This window comes from Schistocerca americana, chromosome 2 (assembly GCF_021461395.2).
Source record: "Schistocerca americana isolate TAMUIC-IGC-003095 chromosome 2, iqSchAmer2.1, whole genome shotgun sequence".
Classification (NCBI taxonomy): domain Eukaryota; kingdom Metazoa; phylum Arthropoda; class Insecta; order Orthoptera; family Acrididae; genus Schistocerca; species Schistocerca americana.
In genome coordinates this window covers 811,695,705-811,722,429 of record NC_060120.1, presented here as the reverse complement: position 1 = coordinate 811,722,429, position 26,725 = coordinate 811,695,705, and positions in this window count along the sequence as shown.

The window sequence follows — 26,725 nt, the reverse complement described above, 5'->3', positions numbered from 1 at the left end:
AGACAGTGACAAAAATGTATTGAACAATGAGTCTGTTGTACAAGATGTAGCCGGTACTTAAGAGAGAAGCTCTCACTTTTGGATGTCCAACAGAGAATAGTGATGTCTACCTATCAAAGAAAACAGGATCAGTACCAAAACACAGAGTACCACAAGGAAGCAAATTGATGGGAGGACGGGTGAGCATAGATGTACGACTAGATCCAGGAAATCATTTCATTGTGTCAAGTAAAACACGGGAGAGAGTAAAACACAGAAGAGATGTGCTTACTGCAAGAAAAATACAACAAAAATTTGCGATAGGTGCAATGTTGGTGTACACGACAAGTGTTTAGATTCATTTCATACTGAATAGAGATTCAATAATATTAAAACATTCTTTATTTATTGTTTGTGTTGTTTCTTACAAAATTATGCATGGAGAATAAGGTTGTGAATTTGGATAGCGCATTTGGCCAATGTCCCAAAAATGGGACGGTCTGTAGTTTTTGTTCTAATAAACTGAAAATTTTCAAAACAACTTTTTATTCAATTAATCACTCAATGTAACGTATTTATGTATAAAAGTTTGCAGAAAATGATCCGATAGAGTTTTGGGCAGTAATGCGTCAATACGGTGTAGAAAAACCGTTGGCTTTCGAAACGACTTACAGACGTCTCAGAATGGATAGATATAGATACTTCATATTTTATTGAAAGGAATCGTATACTGTTCTTCCTGCAACAGTTCAGGTAACTATGATGGAAGTGGATAGCGATCACGCACTCTCCACTTCAAAGTAGACCACAAAGGCTCAGTAATATTGAGATCGGGTGACTGTAGAAGCAACTTTTCGTTTTCACAAAACCAGTCCTCGACGATGCAACCTGTCCGAACAGAGGGCCTTTCGTTTTGTTCGTTTTGGAACATAGCTTTACCACTGGGGAACAATCATTGTACCATGTGTTGCTCTTGGGAGGGGGGGGGGGGGGAGGGGCGTAAAGAAAAAGAATTGTTATTTATATGTTTTGAAATATAAGATGAACATCAACAAAAGCAAAACAAGGATAATGGAATGTAGTCGAATTAAGTCGGGTGATGCTGAGGGAATTAGATTAGGAAATGAGACACTTAAAGTGGTCAAGGAGTTTTGCTATTTGGGGAGCAAAATAACTGATGATGGTCGAAGTAGAGAGGATATAAAATGTAGACTGGCAGTGGCAAGGAAAGCGTTTCTGAAGAAGAGAAATTTGTTAACATCGAGTATAGATTTAAGTGTCAGGAAGTCGTTTCTGAAAGTATTTGCATGGAGTGTAGCCATGTATGGAAGTGAAACGTGGACGATAAATATTTTGGACAAGAAGAGAATAGAAGCTTTCGAAATGTGGTGCTACAGAAGAATGCTGAAGATTAGGTGGGTAGATCACATAACTAATCAGGAAGTATTGAATAGGATTGGGGAGAAGAGAAGTTTGTGGCACAACTTGACTAGAACAAGGAATCGGTTGGTAGGACATATTCTGAGGCATCGAGAGATCACAAATTTAGTATTGGAGGGCAGCGTGGAGGGTAAAAATCATAGAGGGAGACCAAGAGATGAATACACCAACCAGATTCAGAAGCATGTAGGTTGCATTAGGTACTGGGAGATGAAGAAGCTTGCACAGGATAGAGTAGCAAGGAGAGCTGCATCAAACCAGTCTCAGGACTGAAGACCACAAGAACAACAACAATGTTTTGAAAAATGTCGAAAAAGTGAATATTTTGGTGGGCCACTTGGCAACAAAATCAGGGATTGATTACACTATTATAATAACATAAGTTGAATATTAAATACCTGGTTGGATTATTTTGAACAAGAGCAGCAGATTGATTTATCTGAGATTGTTCGGAAGAAACTTTATCGTTTCTGTGCATTTTTATAGTCGCGATGTAGTCATACCCAGAACAACACTAAGGGACCAGAAGATTTATAGACTTTGAAAGAAATGCAACGCTACACAATTAAAAAAAGAGCTTATTCAGAAATAATAGGAAAACGATAATGTAACTTCTGCCTCATGCTGCGTTCGGCCCATCAGCGAGATCGTAATTTCTGGTGATGAACTAACACAAAATAATTAACCTTCAAGTAAATAAGGAGATGGAAATCATCAAGGTTAATTTACTAAAATAAGCACACTTATCTTTAACACCCGTTTTTTAATGCTACATACCTTTTCATATTAAACTATAAAAGAGGATCATTGTGGTTCAATACTTTATACATAACAGTCAAAATGTCCTCTTGATGCTGTCTGTTCGTCATCAGTTACAAGAAACTACATGTTTTCTCATTGGAAAAATGACAATTAGCATATTTACTGAATATTTTCACATAAAATATAAAATACCGATGCGGAACGCAGCAAGTCCGCGTCCGCCTTTCATGGAATACAAACTGTAAGAGGTGAGGCGCCCAATACCTCATTTGTCTTGAAACAACAGAATTCTTCGTTATATCATTAATCGATACATGTACATAGAGATTTAGAGGCACCACGCAAGAACGGAAAGGATAAAGAATAATAGATTTTTGCGCTGCTAAGTGATGGTTCATTTCTTTTACATTACAATTGTTCGATAACTTTAGGCCAACACGCGTTTACTATTGAGCATATATTCATGTTTGTGAGGCGAAAATTACTAATATTACACATGGAATGGACTTGTTCAAACAAAATTCTCACATAATCCCTGACGGTAACGCCACCTTTCATAGTAACGAATTGCTGCTGGCCCTGCAATTCACTGCTTCTGGAGCTCCCTTCGTGTTGTCTTGGCGCTGACAGGGTTCACGACTGTGACACTCAGTTCTGCAGTCACTTCTGCAGCTGTCGCCCTTTCTATATTCGTCGTGGTCCCTCAACACATCTCCGTCAGCGTTGTCAGCGTATGATGTTTTCCTGGTTTCCTGTATGTCACACAAATCTTCGATACAGCGCCCACTGAAACACCAAACTCTTCGGCTACCTCGGTTTCGGAAACACCATCATACGAGCACCAACTATTTGCTCACTTTGAATTCACTTAGCTCTGACATATTGCATTCATAGCACAGAACACTTTTCTGACCACAAATGACACTTTCAACGTATACAGGACATTGCACAGTTTCCATTCGTGGTCAATTACAACAGCGCAACCTGTAGGATAGCTAGCATCAGCACTTATATCCAGGTATGCATTTCTCGTGATTTTTCCGTAGTTTTGTCAAGCCCCTGTAATGCTGAAGTCCATCTATAGTAGAACCTTTGAACATATTCTGTGCTCAAACATAATAGGACCGTCCCATGGCAGGGAGCTTGGATTACGAAACATCACTTATGAAAACCCAGTTCTCATTTATCTCACATGACGTGCTGAAGGAAATGAATCAAGGAAATCAGGTATATGCAACATATTTTAATGTCCGGAAACCATTTCACTAAGTACCACACCAAAATTTGTTAAGAAAAAGTGCCAAAATTTGGAACTGGAGTGAGGATATCTTGGTAGGGAGGATTCAGCGTTTTATGTTGGACAGAGAAAGTAGGAATAACGTCGGCGTTCACCAGGGTAATGTACTGGAAACCTTTCTGCTCACGTTTTGTGTTACTGACCGGGCACAATATTAAGAATTACCTAAGAGTTCTTACAGAAAACGCTGCTATCTATAATAAACTACTATCTGAGAAATACTGTAAAGATGTGTCATAATACTTCTTCTCCCCATTCTATTCACTATCTCAGCACTCTTCTGCAAACCACATTTCAACAGCAGACTTCACAACACTTAAATCTGTCGTGCTGAATACCTCCCCCCACCCGCTCCCTAAAAAATGACGCATTACGAACGAAGAAATTATCCGAATGGGGCGGAAATCGGTAGACCTCTAGTACAGTCACAGACAATTCAGCAATTTCAGAAAGATTGGTTGATTTATTCAAGCGAAAGAGCTTCACAAATTGAGCGTCACGTTGGTCCACCTCTGACAGTTATGCAAGCATTGATTGATAGAGTTGTAGGATACAGTGCCAGATTCTGTCCGACTGGCACGTTAGATCCTGAAAACCCCAAGCCGGTTGGAGGGCTCTGCCCATAGTACTTGGAGAGAGGTACGGCGACCTTATTGGCCAAGACAGAGTTTGCTAAGCACGAAGACAAAGTGTGAAACTCTCGCCATTTATAGATGGGCATTATGTCAACAAAATGTAAGACGAAGATGGATTCTCATGAAGGTCAAGAAAACGGGGCGTATATTATTATCTATGTACCGCTGAGCTGTAAGTGTGCTACGGACGGCAATATATGGGGTCCTGCTATTAAAAGAAATCGCACCCCGAGACCATTACCCGTGGATGTTGAGATGTATGGCGGACGACATTCTGGTTTGTGTCCGGTGCGTCTTCACTGGTCATCGAGGCACATTTCGCAGTGGGGGCCCAACAAAGAAGGCATTTCAGCTCCAGTCATTTAGATTCCAGGCAGGTTATTCATCTCTCTCTCAGTCCACCGCTTCCTTTTTGACGTTGTGTTCAGCAGTCGTTCACCCATTTCTGCCAACATCGTCGAATAGTGGCATCGCTCCCATTCCCATTACGAGCGATTGGCAGATTACTCCAACCGGCTGCTTTGAGGCCCAATACACGTCCTCTCACAAATGCTGACACCTGCTTACACAGCTCACGCGACTGCCTGCGAGGCATAGTTACTGTCCAATGGAGTACTCATGATGAAATCCGAGAAGATTATTCCAAGGTATCGCCATATACCCTGTTTAATATGATGGTATGCTGCGCTGTGAAATTGCACAGCAGCGTCACCCATTCATCCACCGACCGACGAAGTTTACAATTTAGCACTGCCCAGCGATACAACTGCTACCACCGTCATACCTTGGCTAAAGATCTAGCGGAGAACCCGAAAAAATTCTGGTCCTACCTAAAATCGCTAAGCGGGTCTAATGCTTCCATTCAGTCACCCGTTGAACAGTGTGGTTTGGCAGTAGAAGACAGCTAAAGGAAGGCCGAAGTTTTAAATTCCACGTTTAACAAATCTGAATGGATGACGCAGTAAAAAGCACAACTGAAAGAGTTGAAAACAAGTAAGTCGCCAGGTCCGGATGGAATCCCAATATGATTTTACAAAGAGTATTCTGTGTCACTGGCCCCTTACGTAGTCTGCATTTATCGCGAATCTCTGGACAAGAATAAAGTGCCAAGCGACTGGAAAAAAGCGAAGGCGACTCGTATATATAAGAAAGGTAAAAGAACTGACCCGCAAAATTACAACCACTACCCATAACATCGGTTTCCTACAGAATTCTAGACCATATTCTGAGTTGGAATATAATAAATTTCCTAGAGACGAAAAGGTCATGTCCACGAATCAGCACACCTTTAGACAGCATCACTTATGCGAAACCCAGCTTGCTCTTTTCTCGTATGATTTACATCGAACTGTGAATGAAAGGCAACAGTCTGATTCCATACGTCTAGGTTCCCGAAAAGCATTCGACACGGTACCCACTGCAGACTGTTGACGAAGGAACGTGCATATGGAACGGGCTCCCAGATATGTCGTTGGTTGGAAGACTTCTTAAGTAATAGAACCTGCATGTTGTCCTCGACGGCGAGTGTTCATTTGAGACATGGATAACATCAGGAGTCCTCCAGAGAAATAAGACCCTTGCTTATGCATAAATGATGTGCCAGGTAGGATGAACAGATATCTGCGGTTGTTCGCTAATGATGTTGTGGTGTACAGGAGGGTGAAAGGATAAGTAACTGCTAGGATGATACAAGATAACCTAGACAAAATTTCCAGTTGATGTGATGAATGGCAGCTGGCTCTTAATGTTGAGAAGTATAAGTTAATGCGGATGAGTAGGAAAAACAAACCCATAACAATTGCATACAGCCTTAGTAGTGTCATACTTGACACATTCAGGTCGTTTTAATATCTGGGCGTAACGCTGCGAAGCGATATGAAATGGAACGGGCAGTGAGGACTGTGGTAGGAAAGGCGAATGTTCGACTACGGTTTATTGGGAGAATTTCAGGAAAGTGTGGTCCATCCGTAAAGGAGACCAGATATAGGACAGTAGAGTGTTTAGGATCCGCACCAGATCTGATTGAAAGAAGACATCAAAGCAATTTAGAGGCGAGGTGCTAGATTTGCTATCGCTAAGTTCTATCAGCATGCAGGTGTTATGGATATGCTCCGGGAGCACAAGTGGGAATCCTTGGAGGGAAGAAGACATTTAATTCTAAGAGTAATACTGAGGAAGTTTAGAGAACCAGCATTTGAAGATGACTGTAGAACGATCCTACTGCCACCAAATACATTTCACATAGGGACCTCGAAGATAAGATACGAGAAATCAGGGCTCATACGGAGGCATATAGACACTCGTTTTTTGCTCGCTCTGTCTACAGGTGAAACGGGAAAGAAAACGACTAGCTGTCTTGCAGGGTGCCCTCGACCACGCAACATACGGTGGCTTGCGAAGTATGTTTGTAGATGTAGATGTAGATGTACCTCCATGAATATCATTTTATGACCACTTTGCGTATCTCCTTTGTGGTGCGACGTTTTTTGTTTTTGAGTGTATTTCTCTCTTTTAGAAACACGTTCTTTCTGTTTCTAGTGTACATTTCATGCCATCTCTAATTCGGCCATCGCCAATTGTTTTTGTGCCCTCAGAACAAAACTCGTCTACTACTTCGAGTCTCATTTGCTTAATACTATCGTCAACATCGGAACTGACTTCACTATACTCCATTACTCCTGCTTTAATTTTGTTGATCTCATAACCTATTTTGAAAATTGAAGGACAAAAAGTGCGAGAAGTATCCATAAATTGTGATCACAGACAAGTATTGTGAATACATCTTGTGTAAAGGCTTTGTGGACGTAGATCATGTGTCAAATTTAACATTGAAGATGTACGAAGGAAGGAAGATCAATGCTTAAAGTCCAATCTACGACGAGATCATTGGAGAAGGAGTACAAGCTTGGATTAAGCAGGAATGAGGAACGAAATTGGCTTTGCCCTTTCAAAGGAACCATCCCAGCATTTCCCTTAAGTGATTTAGGGAAATCACGAAAACCTACATGTGGATGGCCGAGCGTGGATTTGAAGGATCGTCCCTTCGGATGCGAGTTCAATGTGGCAAACCAAAACGCCACCTCACTCGGTGGGAGGCACAAAACAACTTTCTCCTTTTGAACAAAAACTGCAGTGTGTGTTTTTCGGAATGGCAAAAAAGTTACCGGTTTCTAGTGAGGACGTTGCAGCACACGATATCATTTCTCTGAACTACAAAATACATTCTGTGTTTGTGCGCCTTGGAAATAGTAGCGTGTACCCCTGCAAGGCAAGGCACTGAGCGGCGGTCCGATGGAGTGGCTGTTCGGAAACTTAATGCCTGCAGAGGAGCCGTCGCTACGGTACAAATTAAGTAGAACAGCGGAGACGTAACTTCCGTCTTAATTCTCCTTAAGCTATCCGTTATCCGGAATTTACTGGCCCCTTTTCGGGGTTGAAAATACAAATTAAAATCTGTGTAACGCCTGCAAACGGCGTCAGCACTGCGCTTTGATTGCGCTACGATAATCTCACTTTTAGTGTTTAGTAATTTCGGAATAAGTCAGAACGAGCGACTTTAACTTTTAAGTGGCAGTTTACATTTAACGATTATCGACTCCCGCTTGGCACGGTAGCCCCTCTTAATGAGTCAGCCACCTTCTGTTTAAAATGACGCTGTTTCAAAAGCGGCATAAAACATGAGGTATCAGACATACTTACGGCTAACGACTCAGGAGTTGGAAGACAACGCAAGTCTCACAAGTGCAGCAATCGTATAAAGCTGTACGTTCGTGCCAACTGATGATGTCCTGTACATTTGATGTTTATGTAGGAGAGAGTTTTGTATGTGGAGTTACACTACTGGCCATTAAAATAGCTACACCAAGAAGAAATGCAGATGATAAACGGGCACTCATTGGACAAATAGGTTATACTAGAAATGACATGCGGTTACATTTTCACGCAATTTGGGTGCATAGATCCTGAGAAATCAGTACCCAGAACAACCTCCTCTGCCTTGATACGCCTGGGCATTGAGTCAAACAGAGCTTGGATGGCGTGTACGGGTACAGCTGCCCATGCAGCTTCAAAACCATACCACAGTTCATCAAGAGTAGTGACTGGTGTATTGTGACGATCCAGTTGCTCGGCCACTATTAACCAGACGTTTTCAGTTGGTGAGAGATCTGGAGAATGTGCTGGCCAGGGCAGCAGTCGAACATTTTCTGTATCCAGAATGGCCCGTACAGGACCTGCAACATGCGATCGTGCATTACCTTGCTGAAATGTAGGGTTTCGCAGGGATCGAATGAAGGGTAGAGCCACGGGCGTAACACATCTGAAATGTAACGTCCACTGTTCAAAGTGCCGTCAATGCGAACAAGAGGTCACCGAGACGTGTAACCAGTGGCACCCCATACCATCACGCCGGGTGATACGCTAGTATGGCGATGACGAATACACGCTTCCAATGTGCGTTCACCGCGATGTCGCCAAACACGGATGAGACCATCATAATGCTGTTAATAGAACCTGGATTCATCCGAAAGAAATGACATTTTACCATTCGTGCACCCACGTTCGTCGTTGAGTACACCATCGCAGGCGCTCCTGTCTGTGATGCAGCGTCAAGGGTAACTGCAGCCATAGTCTCTGAGCTGATAGCCCATGCTGCTGCAAACGTCGTCAAACTGTTCGTGCAGATGGTTGTTGCCTTGCAAATGTCCCCATCCGTTGACTCAGAGATCGAGACGTGGCTGCAGGATCCGTTACAGTCATGCGGATAAGATGCCTGTCATCTCGACTGCTAGCGATACGAGGCCTTTGGGATGCAGTACGGCGTTCCGTATTACCCTCCTAAACCCACCGATTCCATATTCTGTTAATAGTCATTGGATCTCAACCAACGCGAGCAGAAATGTCGCGATGCGATAAACCGCAATCGCGATACGCTACAATCCGACCTTTTGTCAAAGTCGGAAACCTGATGGTACGCATTCCTCCTCCTTACACGAGACATCACAACAGTTCACCAGGCAACGCCGGTCAACTGCTTCTTGTGTATGAGAAATCGGTTGGAAACTTTCCTCGTGTTAGCACATTGTAGGTGTCGCCACCGGCGCCATCGTTGTGTGAATGCTCTGAAAAGCTAATCATTTGCATATCACAGCATCTTCTTCCTCTCGGTTAAATTTCGCGTCTGTAGCACATCTTCATGGTAGTAGCAATTTTAATGGCCAGTAGTGTACTTCATTCTAGTGACTGAGATTAGAAACATATGAAGGAATGCGCGCTAGAGACTACCATAAGCAGTTTCCACTATTTTCCATAGTTTTTGCTCTTGTTAAACATGAGATTTTGAATAGTGTTTACGCCTAGGTACATGACCGTGTTCAACCTTCACGTTTGGAAAATCTTGAGTTCCGGTGTAATATTTGTAGTTTGACAAAAAGACATAGCACATAAAAAATTAAATGCTATCATTTGAAAATGGAATGCGAAAATATATTACTCTTCTATTACAGGGCTGACCAGAGGCGAAAATCTGAGAAGTGTACCACGTTACGTGACGAGTCTTATTCCGGTAGCTCGACAGTTGATATTAAATTTCCCACCCTTTCTGTTAGAAACATCACCGTTTTTGAATAAATTGCCACAGTGCTTCACAAAGTTGTTTTCAGTGAGGCCACTGATGGGAGAACGTCGGCTAAAAGTGGATACATGAGCTGTTTTGAAATTATAATTTCTTTGTGAAGGTTATATTGGAACATTGTTGACACTAAACAATGCTATGACATATTGTTTAATAGAATTACAAAACTCTGCGTTATTGGAATATAAGTTCGTTACTTTTTAAATACTTTTATATCTTCAGAATTTTGGTCCCTCAAATTTTTGATGGGTTGTCTGGTTGTAACATGTAAAAATGGTCATTTTTGTTATAAAAAGTTTTAATTGAACCGCAAATAGTTATAAATGATGTTCTAGAATTAGTATTTATTATAATTATAATTATGTCGAGAGAAAGTTAACTCAAATAAGCAAAAATTCGTGATAAAGTTATTAAGTTGAAGTTTTGAACAGAAAAGGTCTAAAGCAAAATACTAATTCCACATTTTTAGTGAAACATTTAACACAAGTAGGCTATAATAAAGACTGTTCAACTCTATATGTCAAATCTCCTGGGTCCAGCCCTCACAAATGTGCCATTCAATCCAGTCTTCTGCAAAGGTTTCGTTGATCGTATAGTATTGTTTACTGTTACTCTGAAAATTCTCGGAAAAATCTTGTTATTTCCTCAAATAGCTTTTAGTGGTCAACTCTTTGTTTTCTCGTACAGCCTTAAGTCCATTCGCTACTGTACAGCTTTGAATGTTTCTCATTTGCGTCGCTAATTGTCATTTCAAGACGTCTGACTTTCCTACAGCTACGTTCATGTTGTTTCCATCCTACTTTGAGTCGTGATTTCTCCTTATTTGCCAGTAAAAGAGAAAACTGTAGAAATTTAAGTTTTTGCAGCCCGATGTTGCTTTATTACATTTTTGAACATTGCCGTCAACTTTCATTCCATACAAATTTATAGGCAAACATTTTCGACGATACTGTTCGTGATCATCAGATCCTCCAAATATATAGCGGCTAAATTTTCAGGAAAGACATCAGTCAGGTAGTACTATGTGAAAATAACGGTATCTGCTTCTGCTTGCGGCCTCGCCGTTTGTGGTTGCTTGCTCAAGATCTGAAGCGGATACCAGCTATTTTCACGCGGGAACTTGTGGCTGATGTCTTCCGCGAAAATTCGGCCACAGTATATTTAGAGGCGCTGATGATGACGAAGCGTATCATCGAAAACGGTTGCCAATAAACTGATATGAAATTACAGCTGACGGCAGTGTTGAAAATTGTAATAATTTTTTCGTCTATGGTGCTTGCTCGCGCGTAACGAGGATGGACATGCCAGTTCCGATGTTGCTTTGTCAAAAAAAAAAAAAAAAGAAAAAACGGAACTCTCACTGTGGTAACTTCATATTCTCATTATAATTATTTGGACTAGACTATTGCTGCAGTCCACCACATGGAAGTAATATCAGTTGTATTTAAAGATAATAAAAAAAGTAGTACTACTTACTTACGAACAAAACACACAACCCAAAGTTAAGTTCGAAAAACTCACGAGAAACAGGTAACTTGTTGCCCCTCCGAAACGAACTGTAGTTTTGATTCAAAATTGAGAAAGCTATTTTTTTCCTCCCACCGATAGAGGTGACGTAGTGGTTAGTACACAGAATTGGGATTCGGGAGGACGACATTTCAAATCCGCATCCAGCCATCTAGATTTGTTTTTCGTGTTTTCCCTAAAGTGCTCAAGGCAAATGCTAGGATGGTTCCTTTGAAAGGCCACGGCCGACTTAATTCCCGCCCTTGAAACGATCGGAGGTCGTGCTCCAGTGACCGAGTTGTCGACGGGACATTAAACCCTAAACTTCCTTCCTCCCTCCATAGTCGACACTGCAGTGGAGCAATAGGTGCTTCTACTGGCGTTGCAGTTTAGAATCAGCCCTTTCACGATACTGAAGCGCCAAAGAAACTGGTATAGGCATGCGTATTCAAATACAGAGATGTTTAAACGGGAAGAATACGACAGTAAGGTCAAAATACTTATATAAGACGACAAGTGTGTGGCGCAGTTATTAGATCGATTACTGCTGCTACAATTGCAGCTTATCAAGATTTAAGTGAGTTTGACCGTGGTGCTACAGTCGGCGCACGAGCGGTGGGACACAGCATCGCGGAGTAACGATGAACTGGGGTTTTTCCCGTGCGATCATTTCACAAGTGTACCGTGAATATCAGGATTCCGGTAAAATATAAAATCTGCGACATCGCTGCAGCTGGGAAAAGGTCCTGCAAGAACAGGACCAACGACGACTGAAGAGATCGTTCAGCGTGACAGATGCATAATCTTTCCGCAAATTGCTGCAGATTTCAACGCTGGGTCAGCAACAAGTGTCAGCGTGCGAACCATCAACGAAACATCATAGGCATGGGCTTTCGGAGCCGAAGGACCACTCGCGTACCCTTGATGACTGCACGACACAAAGTCTAGAGCCTATCCTGGACCCGTTAACACCGATATTGGACTGTAGATGACTGGAAACATATTGCCTGGTCGGACGAGTCTCGTATCGAATTGTATCGAGCCAATGGACGTGTACGGGTATGGAGACTGCCTCATGACTTCATGGGCCCTGCATGTCAGCAGGGGACTGTTCAAGCTGATGGAGACCTCTGTATTGGTGTGGGGCTTGTGCAGCTGTATTGATTGGTGTGGGACCCTTGATACGTCTGGGTACGACTCTGACAGGTGACACATTCGTAAGCATCATGTCTGATCACCTACATCCATGCATGTGCATTGTGTATTCCGACGGACTTAGCAATTCCAGCAGGACAATGCGACACCTCATACGTCCAGAAGTGAGACAATGTTGCTCCAGGAACTCTCTCCTCAGTTTAAACACTTCCGATGATACCAAATTTCTCATACATGAACACTGTTGAGCTTATCTGGAATGCCTTACAACGTGCTGTTCAGAAGAGATCTGCAACCCCTCGTACTCGTACGGATTCGTGGACGCCCCTGCAGTATTCAGGGCGTCAGTTCCCTCCAGTATTACTTCAGACATTTGTCGTGTCCATGTTACGTCGTGTAGCGGTACTTCTGCGTGCTCGTGGGGGCCCTTCACGACATCCGGCAGGTGTACCAGTTTCTGTGGCTCTTCAGTGTAATACGCTGTTGGACACTATCAGACGTTCCCCAACGAGACTTGTAGCTCAGCGGATATGTCCTTGTCCCCATCATAATCCTGCAGTTCCTTCAGTCTTCTAAAGTTATGCAAGAAAATACCTTTTCTTGTGAAGTACGTACTTTTTGTTATACGCAGTCGACATAATCAAACTTTACTTAATTTTTTAAAGAAAAATGCGGAATATATGTTCCACATTTTTCTTATTCTCAAATGTGCAGTTTTCATTACAAGTTCTTCGAGCTTGAAACTAAATGAAAGAAGAAACAGAAATGGAGTAGTGAGGCAAGTCAGTTACAACATGACAAATATTTTTGGTTTAGCTATAATTCGGCAAATTCCATATCTTTTCATTTCAACTGCTTCTCAAAAGTGGTACGAACCTCAGATAATTTTTCCTGTTTATTTTTTGCAGTGTTATGTAATATTAATATTCAGTTAAGCTGTGAAACGTAAACTGGAAGTCAGTTTTATAAGCCTTTAAGATAATAGCCATTATGTTTCGAAAAGAACGAAGCAGCATGAACATTCATGAAATGCTACGTAAAGATGGAGGGAGTTGTCGCATTGATTACAACACTGCACTCGCATTCCGGAGGTTAGCTCTTCGAATCCACTACCTGTTGATTTTCCAGGGTTTCACTAGACCATATGTGGCGAATGCCGGGATGTTTCCTTCGGGAAGGTCTTAACTCTTTATCTTGATATACTTTTGTCCAATCAGGGCTTGCACTCCTCCTCTAATATCCTCAACGTCGAAGAGACTTTAAACTAGATTTTCCTTTTGCTCAAATGTAATGGAAACGAAGTTTAAACTAAACAAGTTCATGAATGTATATTTCGTCTTTGCACCTAAATGAAAGGCAGCTTTTTTGCCATACGTGTTTGGTTTCTTTTTTCTTTATTTTTTTTCTTTTTCGTGAAGCGTCTTATGTGGCGATTCCAGATGTTGTCAATCCATGTGTGCCGCCCTGGAGATGTATCTAGTTGGTCTACATACTCCAGATGATACATCTACCGCGTTTTTTCCGAGCACATTTATTTCAGCACCTTCCTTCCACTTTGTGCTGCGTCTTGAGAGTGTACGTTCACAGTGTGTACACTGTGACTGAAAACTGTAAGCACGCGCATTCAGTACACAGTTCAGTGTGGAAGGGATTTGTTGCAATAAATATGGTCGATAAAACGCCGAAAATTGGCCAGCTGGAGTATGCATCTTCAGTATGACGCACAGGGCTTGAAATCACAAATCTTCGATGAAGATGTTTCACAAATAAAAGAAGTGAAATGAGTAGAGCAAAAACAAACTGCCTTTCATACAGCTGCAAAGACGGAATACACCTTCATGAAGTTTGAAGCAATTAAGGAATGACGTAAGATGGATAAAATGCCGTATCAGTAAGGCTTAAACGAAAAAACTGTCACATTACATTTAGTACTGTATAAGCTAAAATTGTGAGGTCGAAGCTCTTTCCTTACCCGCGTTTGCTTCCTAACACGTAATACGGAGACTTGGTTCTGCCTTGAGCAACACAATTTTTCTTCTTTTCTACCCACACATGTTTAAGTGTCCTGGGATGCTACAGATATCTCTATATCAAGCAACAGCAACATTAAACCAGCCTTGCCAGTGACTAAATGTTTCATTATTTACAAGATACCAATTGTTTTAACAACTGTTCTACCTTTGGTTGTTGAAGCTCCACTATTAGATGCTCTCGTAGACGGTAGAATAGGAACGACGGCGTCTCCTCTGTTGAGCAATATCATAATGCATAAATTCTTTGTATATTTTTCAACAGATAGTAAATAAAACCCATTGAAAATAGAGAAACCTCTTCGAAACATGTTTGGGTAGCAAAACAAGAAAAATCGTATTTGTCAAGGCAGAACGATATCTCCGTTTTACGTAAGTTAAAATGTGTTCATTATTTGTTTCTTGCTTGCCGTAATATTTCTGATGCTGTTTCACATTTTTTGTACATGTTTATTTCACTTCACAAAATAAATAAAGAAAGATACTTGATACATGGTCAAAGAAGGGGTCATCCTTAGAATCTGGTAACACACTCGCTCACACACGCACACATCTGACTGATTCTTTACCTAAAAGAAGTGTGGATGCAAAAACGTCGTACTTAACTTCCGATGTTGGTGATGATGATAGTTATTTTAAGGTGCTAAGCCGCAAGCTCACCTTCGTCCTGATATGGATTTCGACAGCATTTGTTTTTACTTTCTGTTGTGAGCTTCTGGAGATCTTTTCGCAATGTTTTCTTTCCTACAGCTTCACGTCTTCGATGTGTATGATTTCAGGTCTGCGCCCTCAGCCTGTCGTATGAGCTGTCTTCTGAAGTGCTGAGTGGAGCCAGCACGGTAGCTCAGCGTGTTCGGTCAGAGGGTTAGCTGGCTGCCCTCTATAATAAAAAAAAACTGAGTTAATGGATCAACGATTAACTTGAACAAGCATAATTGGGACGTTCGCCCCGGACAAATTCAACGACCAATAACGAACAAAATGTAAAGGAAAAGTGGTCAGCGTGACGGACTGTTATTTCAAGGTGTTCGAGTTCGATTCCCGGCAGGGTGGGAGATTTTATCTGCTCAGGGACTGGTTGTTGTGTTGTCCTCATCCCCATCGACACGCAAGTCGCCGAATTGGCGTCACCTAAAAACACTTGCACCAGGCGACCGGTTTACCCGACGGGAGATCCTAGCCACACGACATTTCATTTCATTTCTGAAGTGAATTCCACGTATGCGAGCAGCTGGCTATGGTACCGTTCCTCATGATTCAACTTGATACCTGATGTCTTTTTTTTTGAATTGTCGTAGGCTGTTGTGTGTGCATTTATTACCTCAGTGTCATCTTTAAGTCTGTTTTTCTCATGTACTTATAATTTCGTGTGGCTCAGTGGTCGGGTGTAAATCTTTCCATTGGACGTCATTTCAGAGACTTCCGTGCCGATAATCTATCCGAGTTATCGAAACGGGGAATCCGAACCACTTGTCATACCAGGTGACTCCTCAGATCGTTGAGTGGCGAGGGCTAGATTAAAATAAAGGCACACTGAAAATTTCCTTGATCCGGCCACGATTCATCTTGCGAGCTGTCAGTTTTCAGGTGCACGCACTTCATTTCATTTATTTCTTACCGTTATACAAACAGAGCTAACTATCTTTAGGTAGTAAATTAAGTCTTTGCAAGCAGTATAAGGTTAAGTCGGTTGGTCTGGCAAAGGCTGTTTTCCCTTCAGGAACTGCTATTTAGATAGCGATGGGCCTGAAGCTGAATATACTGTGACTCACGAAAAATTGTGCCAGACTGGAGTTCAAAACCGTGTCTGTTTCGCCTTACGTTTCGATCGCTTGCGTTTCACTTTCTTACTTGACGTTTCCAGAACGGTGCTTTGATATGCGAGGGACATTTCACAAATTATACACGGGCTGGTATTACTGCGGATGGTTTGATGCAAAAACAATCATAATTACGTCAGATATACTCCTAGTTGGGAGGAAGAATGACTTTTTTTGTTTTCTCGCTGTGTACTCTAACATGAAATTGGCGAGAGGTAGAAATGAACCCTGCAGGGTCTCAGGTACTATGACTGTTGAAGACCTGAGATCGTACATCAAGATCGAAACTTTACAAAGCAAAAACCACAGTTTCTGGTGAGTTGAGAGTGGACTGTAGTACAATTTCACATTGGGTTAATCTTTTTCTTGGTCGTTGTAAGAGCGTAGCCGATAATCCAAGGCCTGGAATGCAAAAACGTCAACAGCTGAATGAAGTTTGAAACTTGTGAAGTAGAGCTCAGTGCGACTCGAGAGCAACTCCCCAGAATCGGTATTCCGTATTCTGACAAATGATGGGAGAAGAGAAAAAATTCTGCGAGATGCGTCCCACACTGTTCGAATGCTGAAGAGAAATAGAAACTGCTGGAGATTGCAACCTTGCTCAAAGAACGATTCGTCCGTAAAGGTAAAGGACTCTTGTGTCGAATTGTCGCTACTGATGAAACGTGGATTAGAGGCTCTGAACCCGGATTGAAATCACTGTTCAACGAGTGGAGAGTTTCAGATTCTTCACGTCCAAAAAATTTTCATCGCGCTCAGTCGACGCTTAAGCAAACGATGATTTTTGTTTGTGATCAGCAAGGAATCTTCAGCACAGATACAGCTCCATGTGGAACCAGTGTGACAGCTGTGCAATATTGTAGCTTAATGCAAAACTTGCGCAGAAAAATGCACAGAATCCGACTTCAGTTGCTCGAGGCTGGACTACTTATTCTCCACTACAATAATGGCCGCTTTTGTATCGGCAGTGTTGCAGCCTGAAAACTGCGCGAATACGGATGGGAACTAGTGCAAAAATAATTAGTGTGCATTATTTATGAAGGGCCCCCGTATTTAAAAACCAAGTATTCAGCCCCGCGGGTGTACTTCCATGGTGCTGACTCATAGCTGCTAACTTTTACTTTGTGTCACGTGTAGATAAATACACCTCGTTACATTAGCTCACGACAAATACGTGAATAAGACCCGCAACATTTTCAACTCTTACTGATCTCCACGCCTTATGATCGTTTTTTCTTAATCTCTGTAATACTTGCTCTTCCAGAAATCTTGAGTTATATGTGATGTGTAGTCGTTATTCTGGTTGGATGGTTGGTTGATCTGGGGAAGAGGACCAAACAGCGAGGTCATCGGTCCCATCGGATTAGGGAAAGACCGGGAAGGAAATCGGTCGTTCCCTGCCTAGGGAACCATCCCAGAATTCGCCTGAAGCGTTTTAGGGGATTCATAGGAAACCCATATCACAATGGCCGGACGCGGATTTGAATCGTCGTCCTCCCGAATGCGTGTCTAGTGTCCCAACCACTGCGCCAACTCCCTCGGTGATTATCCTGGTAAATGGTGGGTATTATGATGTCTTCCTGTTATCGCACATGTACAATTGGCGTGATATATACCTTCATTTGTTCAAATGGTTCAAATGGCTTTGAGCACTATGGGCATTAACATCTGAGGTCATCAGTCCCCTAGAACTTAGAAATACTTAAACCTAACTAACCTAAGGACATCACACACATCCATGCCCGAGGCAGGATTCGAGCCTGCGACCGTAGCGGTCGCGCGGTTCCAGACTGTATCGCGTAGAACCACTCGGCCACTCCGGCCGGCCCTTAATTTGTATTACGTCCACACTCCCGAGTATATAACTAGGATGTCATTTAATTACTGGTACTTCGTTTATTCGATTCTTTACTTTGGTCACGTTCGAGCTTATGAGTCCTCTCTTACGACTCACTATGTAGCCACTCGTCCTTTCCAAGAACGATTTCTTGTTTTTCTTCTGAGTTTGTAATAGAACAATGCTATAATTACTTGTTATCAAAACAATAACATCCAATCGTCGCCTACGACAGGAAGGAAAGAAGAAATAGAGAAAATAAAAGAGAAGATAAGTGGCAACTAATTAAAAGTTCTCAGAGATTGCAGATTGTGCTGTATGTTGAATTAGAAGACATTAATCTAAAAAAGTAACCGTCTACAAATCTACGTTTTCTAAAAGCTAAAGGCTGTGACAGTACATTTTGAAAATTAAGTGGCTAAAGTGGTGATTAACATACTGTGCAAGAAGTGGTGTTTACGGACGACCATTATATCATTTACTGAGGCACGAATGGCTGGTGTAAACTACAGCAGAGGGATACTTCAGAGGGAAAAAAACTAGAGGAACGCAACAACTGAAGTTATGAAAGGTGCCAGCTCTAAATGATACACAGAATTGAGGAAAGAGGGTGACGTGAAAGCTGGAGATCTGTTTCTGTCTACTACTGCCGATGCTGTTGTTAACCAGATTCTTATTAAGCACTCTTTGAGCACCAAAGGAGGAGACAGACTTATGGATGCCGTCCACTGTGGCCGAGCGGTTCTAGGCGCTTCAATCTGGAACCTCGCGACTGCTACGGTCGCGGGTTCTAATCCTGCCTCGCGTATGGATGTCTGTGATGTCCTTAGGTTAGTTAGGTTTAAATAGTTCTAAGTTCTAGGGGACTGATGACCTCGGAAGTTAAGTCCCATAGTGCTCAGAGCCATTGAACCATTGAGACTTATAGTTATTTTATTTCATGTGGTTACGTATCAGTAAGTAAATACCTTAATTTCTGTACTGATATTAAGCATATTGCTTTATGCGCTGTTTGAGACTTTCCCTGCGAAAAAAAGCTGACGAGCAGCTTCTTCGTTGAAATATTATGCAGCTTCCACAACATTATTCCGTGAACCACTGAAGCAATACCGCTCTAGTTTATTTTCATGCGATTTTTTGGTTATTCACGTCAGTGTTTATTACTGTATCACAGTAATCAATAGCATATAACATAATGGGCACCTGACGTTCTCGTAAGCAGTAGTACAGCTAAAAGTTACAGCGGATGCACAAAAATATGGAACCACCACAAACAAGACACATTATCATGTGCAATACGGTGTAGAAAAACAATTGGCATTTAAAACAGCTTCCAGCCGTCTCGCAATGGGTAAATACATATCCAGGGACTTTTATACTCTTCTTCCTATAAAATTGCGGCAAGTTCAGGTAACGAAGATGGTGGGTACCGATCACGCACTCTTCTCTTTAACGTATTCCACAAAGACTCAATAATACTGAAATCTGATGACTGTCGCAGACAGCGCAGACGTGACAAATCATCCCCGTGTCCACAAAACCAGCCCTGAACGAGCTTTGTCAACAGGAGCCCTGTCGTCTTGAAAGACGGTATCACCACTGGGTAACAAACATTGTGCCACGAATGGACCTAATTAGCCAAGATGACCACATAATCCTTGGTAGTAATGCTACTTTGCAGAATAACCACGGCGCCTAAGGTATACCAAGACAGGGCTTTCCAAATCATCACCGAACCCCCGCAGTGTTTCACGCGGTGGTCGTAAATTCGAGTAGAAGTTGGAAGCAATCTCAAACAATACACATCCTTTTTTTTTTGTTACAGTACTCTTCAATGACCGTCTGTTATGATCACAAAGGAAATAGTATTTACGTAGTTCGAATATGAGTAACTATACTTCCAACATGTGTGCGTGATGACTGATCTATTTCAGCCTGATCCTGTTTTCGATTCATTGGACTACATTGCGTGCCTCAAGAAGGACATCGTGCAGTGTTTCCGAATATTTCAAGGGGGCGGGCAGTTATCTGTTGGGATGTTTCGTATGCTCTGTATTCCGTTTGCATAACACCAGATAACATCAGTAAATGTTAACTTCATCTTGTGTTCAGGTGTATGGGACAGCGGCTGGTCGGTGAAATGTAATAATACTGTAGCAACACCCGTTATTTTGGTACAGGTTTATTACGCAGCCAGTTTCGACGTTCCAATCACATCATCTCCAGACCTGTCGTATGGATAACACCAAGTACCACTCGTGCATGTGTAAAGGAAGGCACCAATATTCGTATCTGGTACCGCAGGTATCCGAAGTTCATGAGCATGTGTGCTCTTCACATATGTGACAGCAACTGTTGCTGTCACATATGTGAAGGGCACGCATGCTCCTGAAATTCGGATATTTGCTGAATGAGATACGAATATTAGTGCGTTGTCTAATACATGCACAAGTGGTATTTTGTGTCATTCATGCGACAGGCCTGAAGATGATGTGATTGGAACGTCGAAACTGGCTGCGTAATAAACCTATACCAAAATAACGGGTGTTGCTACAGTATTATTACATTTCACCGACCTGCCGCTGTCCCATACACCTGAACACAAGATGAAGTTAACATTTACTGATGTTATCTGGTGTTATCTGGTGAAGATGCCGTGATTGGAAATTCGAAACTGGTTGCCTAATAAATCAGTATCAAAATAACGGCGGTTGCTACAGTATTATCACATTTCATCTATCAGTGAATCTGAAGATACTCTATCAGACGAAACGCGTCACTGGTAACTGAATAATAACCAGACCCCAACAACCAAAACTATTTGTTTCTTCAGTCTATATTACTGGTTGCTGTACCATCCTCGCTATGAGTTGGAAAAAGTTAAATTCTTTACATTTATATTATTGCACAACGAGAGGTGTCCAGAGCTGATTCACAAAGTGTGCCAAAGAGTCACCGCGTAACTTCCTAGATGTCGTGACGAGCCGTTGTGGAAGAGGTCACAGGTGGGTTCCTGCCCGGTGTGAGATTCGCTTGGGACCTGAACAGGAGGTCGCATTTCCATGGGAGCAACTTGCAAACGGCGCGGCGCTGCGCTGCGCACATCTCTGTCCAGAAGTTGGCCTCTTTTTCCGGCGCTGGGCAGACGCCTCCCTGTGTTGTTCTCACTTGTGACGGGGAGACACTGGCGTAGATGTCTCCTGCGTGTCACAACCAACTGCTACCTCTCATGCGGAATTTTCAAGCCACTGGACAGAGCAGGGTGCAGATAGCTTGAAGGAACACAAGAAGAGAAAGAAACTGTGTATCGCTTATGACTTTGTATCGCTTGGTCGATATGACAATGGTCATACGCATGAGCTAAATGTAGTTAACTGACGACCTGAAAGACGCCATAGAGAATCGTGATGCCACACGACTGACGTTACTGGAGTTAACTGTCAGATTTATCTCACAGAGATACGACAGACAGTATTATACAAAGAAAAGTGCTGGTTTGGAAGCCACCAGAGAAATGGACAGGTGTCTGTGGGAATGGGTGTTCGTCCCGGAAGCATATCTTCTCAGAAGTGCTATGGGGGTCAGTTCTGGATCCACTGTTATCCTTATCATGTCTCAGTGACATCTTGTCGGTTCTCCTCCACTAAAATTTCTGTGCTGACGAGCTCTAGTTTTATTTGCGGACTTGAAGATACCAATTCTGCCATCACGTTGTGTTCCTATAGGAATGTAACTAAACACAAAGATGTTCCAAGTAAATGTAATATCTTTTCCTACATCAGCTCTGAATTGCGTCAACAATTGACCCCTAATCGTCCGTTTCCCAATACGGTATTAGTGAAGAGTGAATAACCTGCATGTAACTTCGGATGAGCAACTCAGCCGGGCAGAACGCACTATCACCAAGCACTAGAAGACTTTCACTCGCCTCTCCAGAAGATTTGGACCATTTTTCCACTGGATGACGGGAAGCACTGTCACCAAGTACGAGAAGACTTCCACTTGCCTCTCCAGAAGATTTGAACCCTATTTCCACTGGATGGGAAACGATGTTAATCCAACGTGGCACGAGTGGTTATAACTCTAGGCGGTGAGAATTAACTGTGAATGCTTGTGTCATTGGCATCTCTACCACTCACCCGTTTAACAGTCACAGTTGTCCATATTTACCTTTAAGATGGCTGCATACATACAAGTTACAAGTGTACCACACGCTACGTCTACTTTGGATTCTCAGTACGCACCGAACCTAATATCACACATCGCAGATAAGTCCCTATCACTCGTTATTTCAAACACTCACATCTGCAGTATCCTAGCGGTGGCCTTCTATACAAAAAAAAATTTTAAAAAAATTCGGGAACTACTACTCCATAACTTCTCTCCATTGAGCTCATATTATTTTCGCGATTTACCGCTCTCTATCGAACTATTGGATTTTTATGATAATGTGTCCACTAATGAAATGTTTGCTGTAATGAACACGAGGAATGTTTGTTGCCAGTATAAATAAACTAACTTAATTAAGACTAGTTCGCTGGAATTCACGTGAGACTGTCGAGATTCAGTTACTTATTTCGTCAGATTCAGCAATCATTTTCGGCCTATTACATGTAGCAAAGTCCATGATTTGAATATGAGCCCTTTCACCTGTATTTACACCAGTATTAAACAACCAAGCACAGTCAGGGTGAGAGAAAAAGAACCGTCCGAATAGCCGAGCGCGTTAACGCGCCCCTTTTAGAATTCGGATAGGCAAACCTACCCCGTTCGATTAACTACGAGGGCTGGTGCGTCCGCCAACCTGGATGTGGTTTTAGGCAGTTTCCCACATTCAACACATAACAGACCCTCGTCCCACCTAGTAACACGCTACGCAAACATTTAGAAAACGGTCTCACACTTGAACATGAGATTTCCTCTAGACGCAATCAGATGAGGTACGCGAATTCCGTCCCGGGGGGAGAAGTGGCGTCTGAACGGTCAACCGGCCACCAGCTGTCACTAACACAACCAACACACATTTAACAATGCCACTGCTATAGCGAAATGGGAACAGTCGAGTGAGAAGATGAAGAAGAAGAAGAAGAAGAAGAAGAAAAGAAGAAAACTAAGAGGAAAAATAAAGATGAGCAGTCACTGGAAATAACCGACAAAATTTAGCCACAATTGGAAACAGTGCCACCTCCATTGGAGAGGAGTACCCCAGCTTCGAAGAGACACGTGATTAAACATAATGGAATGAAGTTCGTCATACCTGTATCAATAGTGTTTCTACCTGCAGACTTTAGAGTCATGCTGAGGTTTCCAACTGAATTTCCCAGGTATTCATAACTATGCAAGGTACAGTCATGCACAAAACGAGCGAGACCCCTCGACTTTTCGTTATGCTGATCCGCACAGCTTTACAGTCTGCTACACAACATAACAGGCAGGGCGACGAAGTGCTACCAACATACTATGCACAGGTGTGAAATTGAAAAACTATCCGAACTTTGTCAGACTGTTTTCAATCATTTGTAAGACTATACTAATGCTGATTAGTGTGTTAAGCACAGCACATAAATACAAGATATAACTGAAAGGAGAAACGCTAATTAGTATGAATTGTATTAATAAAAATCAATGTCAGCTTATCGAGATAACCTAACTGTTTTAGTAGGACAAAGTACCCCAGATCGTTACGAATTAGCAAAATATTATGCGCGTTCGGCCGCGAAACGGTCTGTGTCATCGTTCAGACCAGTCATACTGGATCCTGACATAGAAGCTCACTTTTTTACACCACCAAGGGACCATATACCGCAGGAAGTGCGATACATTTCACTTATTATGTCTACTCGAGGTAAAGGGGTTTTAAGAGTTGGGTAGACAGATAGACGGTGAAGAAAGTGAGACTAGTAGGGTTCCATTTTTACTGATTTAGGTGACGAAATCATAAGACCGAAATAGCTACGACAGTTACTGAAGATGAGGGCCACATAAGTAATTCCCTCTACTCTTTATTCGAAATGTTCCAGTTGCAGTCGATACATCAGCATATCAGTCGTAGCTACGCTTTCGAACCCGTTTACAGGAATGCAAATAAAGTCTATTTGCCTATACACGTGATAATTCAGATCCCTGTATTAATGCCAATGCGTTTTAGAAGTGCCAGCATTCCCATTGCTAGCTTGCTTAAGAAACACTACGGCTAATGAACGTATTCTCGCTGTGGCGAGTCTAATGGAGAATTCGAAACATTGTAGAATACCAGAATGTCATTGTAGAATACGTTTGGCAGCTATGTCACCCTTTATTTCCTGGGGTGGTGCAGAATTATCCTACTAAATTTACTCGCTAGTAACAGTATTTTATTATTTCGGTAAACATTCCGAATGATTGTCACATGAGCGGTGACATAAAGGTAGAAAATTCATGTTTTGAGTCCAGAAACCTCTATGCAACAAAAACTGCAAATCATTTTGCATTTTCATTGCGAAATTGCTGGCTTATTCATGTCTGGGGTAATAATAGTGTGTGTGTGTGTGTGTGTGTGTGTGTGTGTGTGTGTGTTGGGGCTTATGGGCGCTCAACATCGAGGTCATCAGCGCCCTGACACACATTAAAAGGAAAGAATGTGGACAGACCTAAGAAAACTGAAGCACACACTCAAAGAAAGCAGGAAAAGAAAGAAAATGCTACATAAGAAAGTAAAACGGAAGGAAAGGGGAAACATAGCAACAAGAATGCCACTGAAATTGTCACTGGCTGGCTACTTAGATAAAATATGGGCGAGCTTGTCACACAGTGAGCAAATTAAAATCTTCTCCCTAAAATCTTTCTAAAAAAATTTGACATGGCTGTTTGCCTGGGTTGTCTGCTGGTGTAGTGAAAGGTGTTTGCTACTCCAAGGGAAGTCTGGTTTGTTTTCTCTTCTAATCTCGAAGGAGGCAGATAGACTATCAGTAAAGCAATTTTAAGAAATTCTCGCTCCCCCAATACGTTTTATTGCTACCTTTATTCTGTACTGGCTCCCTGTGAATGTCAATATGAAACTCTTGTAGAATTTCATACTTGTTACTGCCTTCTTTTTTCTCTTCTGTCAACAGTTGAATTGACTTATGTGTGGCACTGAAATATTTTAAACAGAATTTCGTTTTGAATCTTAACGCATTGCTAAATTTGCACACTTTTATGGCAGGTCAGCTACAATAATCCAGTATGACTGGTCTGAACGATGACACAGACCGTTCCGCGGCTGAATGCGCACAACATTTTGCTAATTCGTAACGATCTGGGGTACATTGTCTTACTAAAACAGTTAGGTTATCTCGATAAGCTGAAATTCATTTTTATTAATACAGTTCATACTAATTAGCGTTTCTTCTTTCAGTTATATCTTATATTTACGTGTTGTTCTTAACACACTAATCAGCATTAGTATAGTCTTACAGATGATTGAAAACAGTCTGACAAGGTTCGGATAGTTTTTCAATTTCACGCCTGTGCATAGTATGTTGGTAGCCCTTCGTCGCGTTGCCGTTATGCTATGTAGCAGACTGTAAAGCTGTGCGGATCAGCATAACGAAAAGGCGAGGGGTCTCGCTCGTTTTGTCCACGACTGTACATTTCTCTGACCCACTGATGCAGGTTAGACTAGACACCAGTGTCGACATAGTTGGAAACGCCAGAACTGTCTTTTCAGGCATATGGCTACGATGGAGAGACACAGGAAATATTCCTTAAAGGCCAACAGATAGTCGATAAAGTGCAATCACGGCACAACTGCAACTTCATCTGGCCGAAAGGAACAGAGAGACTTCATGGAAGTGGAGCAGATTTGTTATGGTTTTGCCATGCTGTGAAGAGACATTATGTTGAATGGGCGCACGGAGTTTTACACCTTCGTTGGTATTACGAGAATCCATCGAAAAGCCTAGACGGACAGAGGTAACAGGGAACTAGTTGTGTATTTCTAGACTTTGTTGCTGAATCAGGTTCTTTGTATAAAAACGCTTATACGTACGAATTTTTCAGCTGAATATATCCACAGTAAAGACTCTTCAACCTGAGTATCTTAGAACACGTCTGGAATGTACCGAAAAGCCAAAATGCTTCCCGTCGACTACCGCCAAGTGCTCTCTCTGGTCTCCGCACAAGAACAGGCGATCTGATTGTACAGCTCGTGAAGTGTTTCATAGAGTTTGTTTCACCTCGTTGCGAAGCACGTCTTCATAGCGTTAATTTGTTCTGTCAGCTTTCCGACATCCCGTTTAATAAACATGCTTTCATTTCTTGATGATACTTAATTTCTGAATACTAGTATAAATCTTCCAGAGCAACTTAAGGCGTCCCAGACATCGTCGTCACAAACGGATTACTTATGCTTGTCGGATAAGAGTAAGAGACTGAAGTTCACGAATTTCGCTGTCGATACAACAGCCGCAACCAACAGCAAACCTTCTCTTAATATTCTGTACATAGTAGGGTGAGGTGACTGGTTTATGTGATGATGAATACTGCCCAGTGAATACCTCGACAGCTCTGCACCAAAGTAAAGAATTTTTACAGTTTATCGCCAAAGATCTTTCAGTTTCTTTAACACTTTTCTGCGAAGAGTCGTTCCTGAAGTAAACGTTTTTCCGTTAGT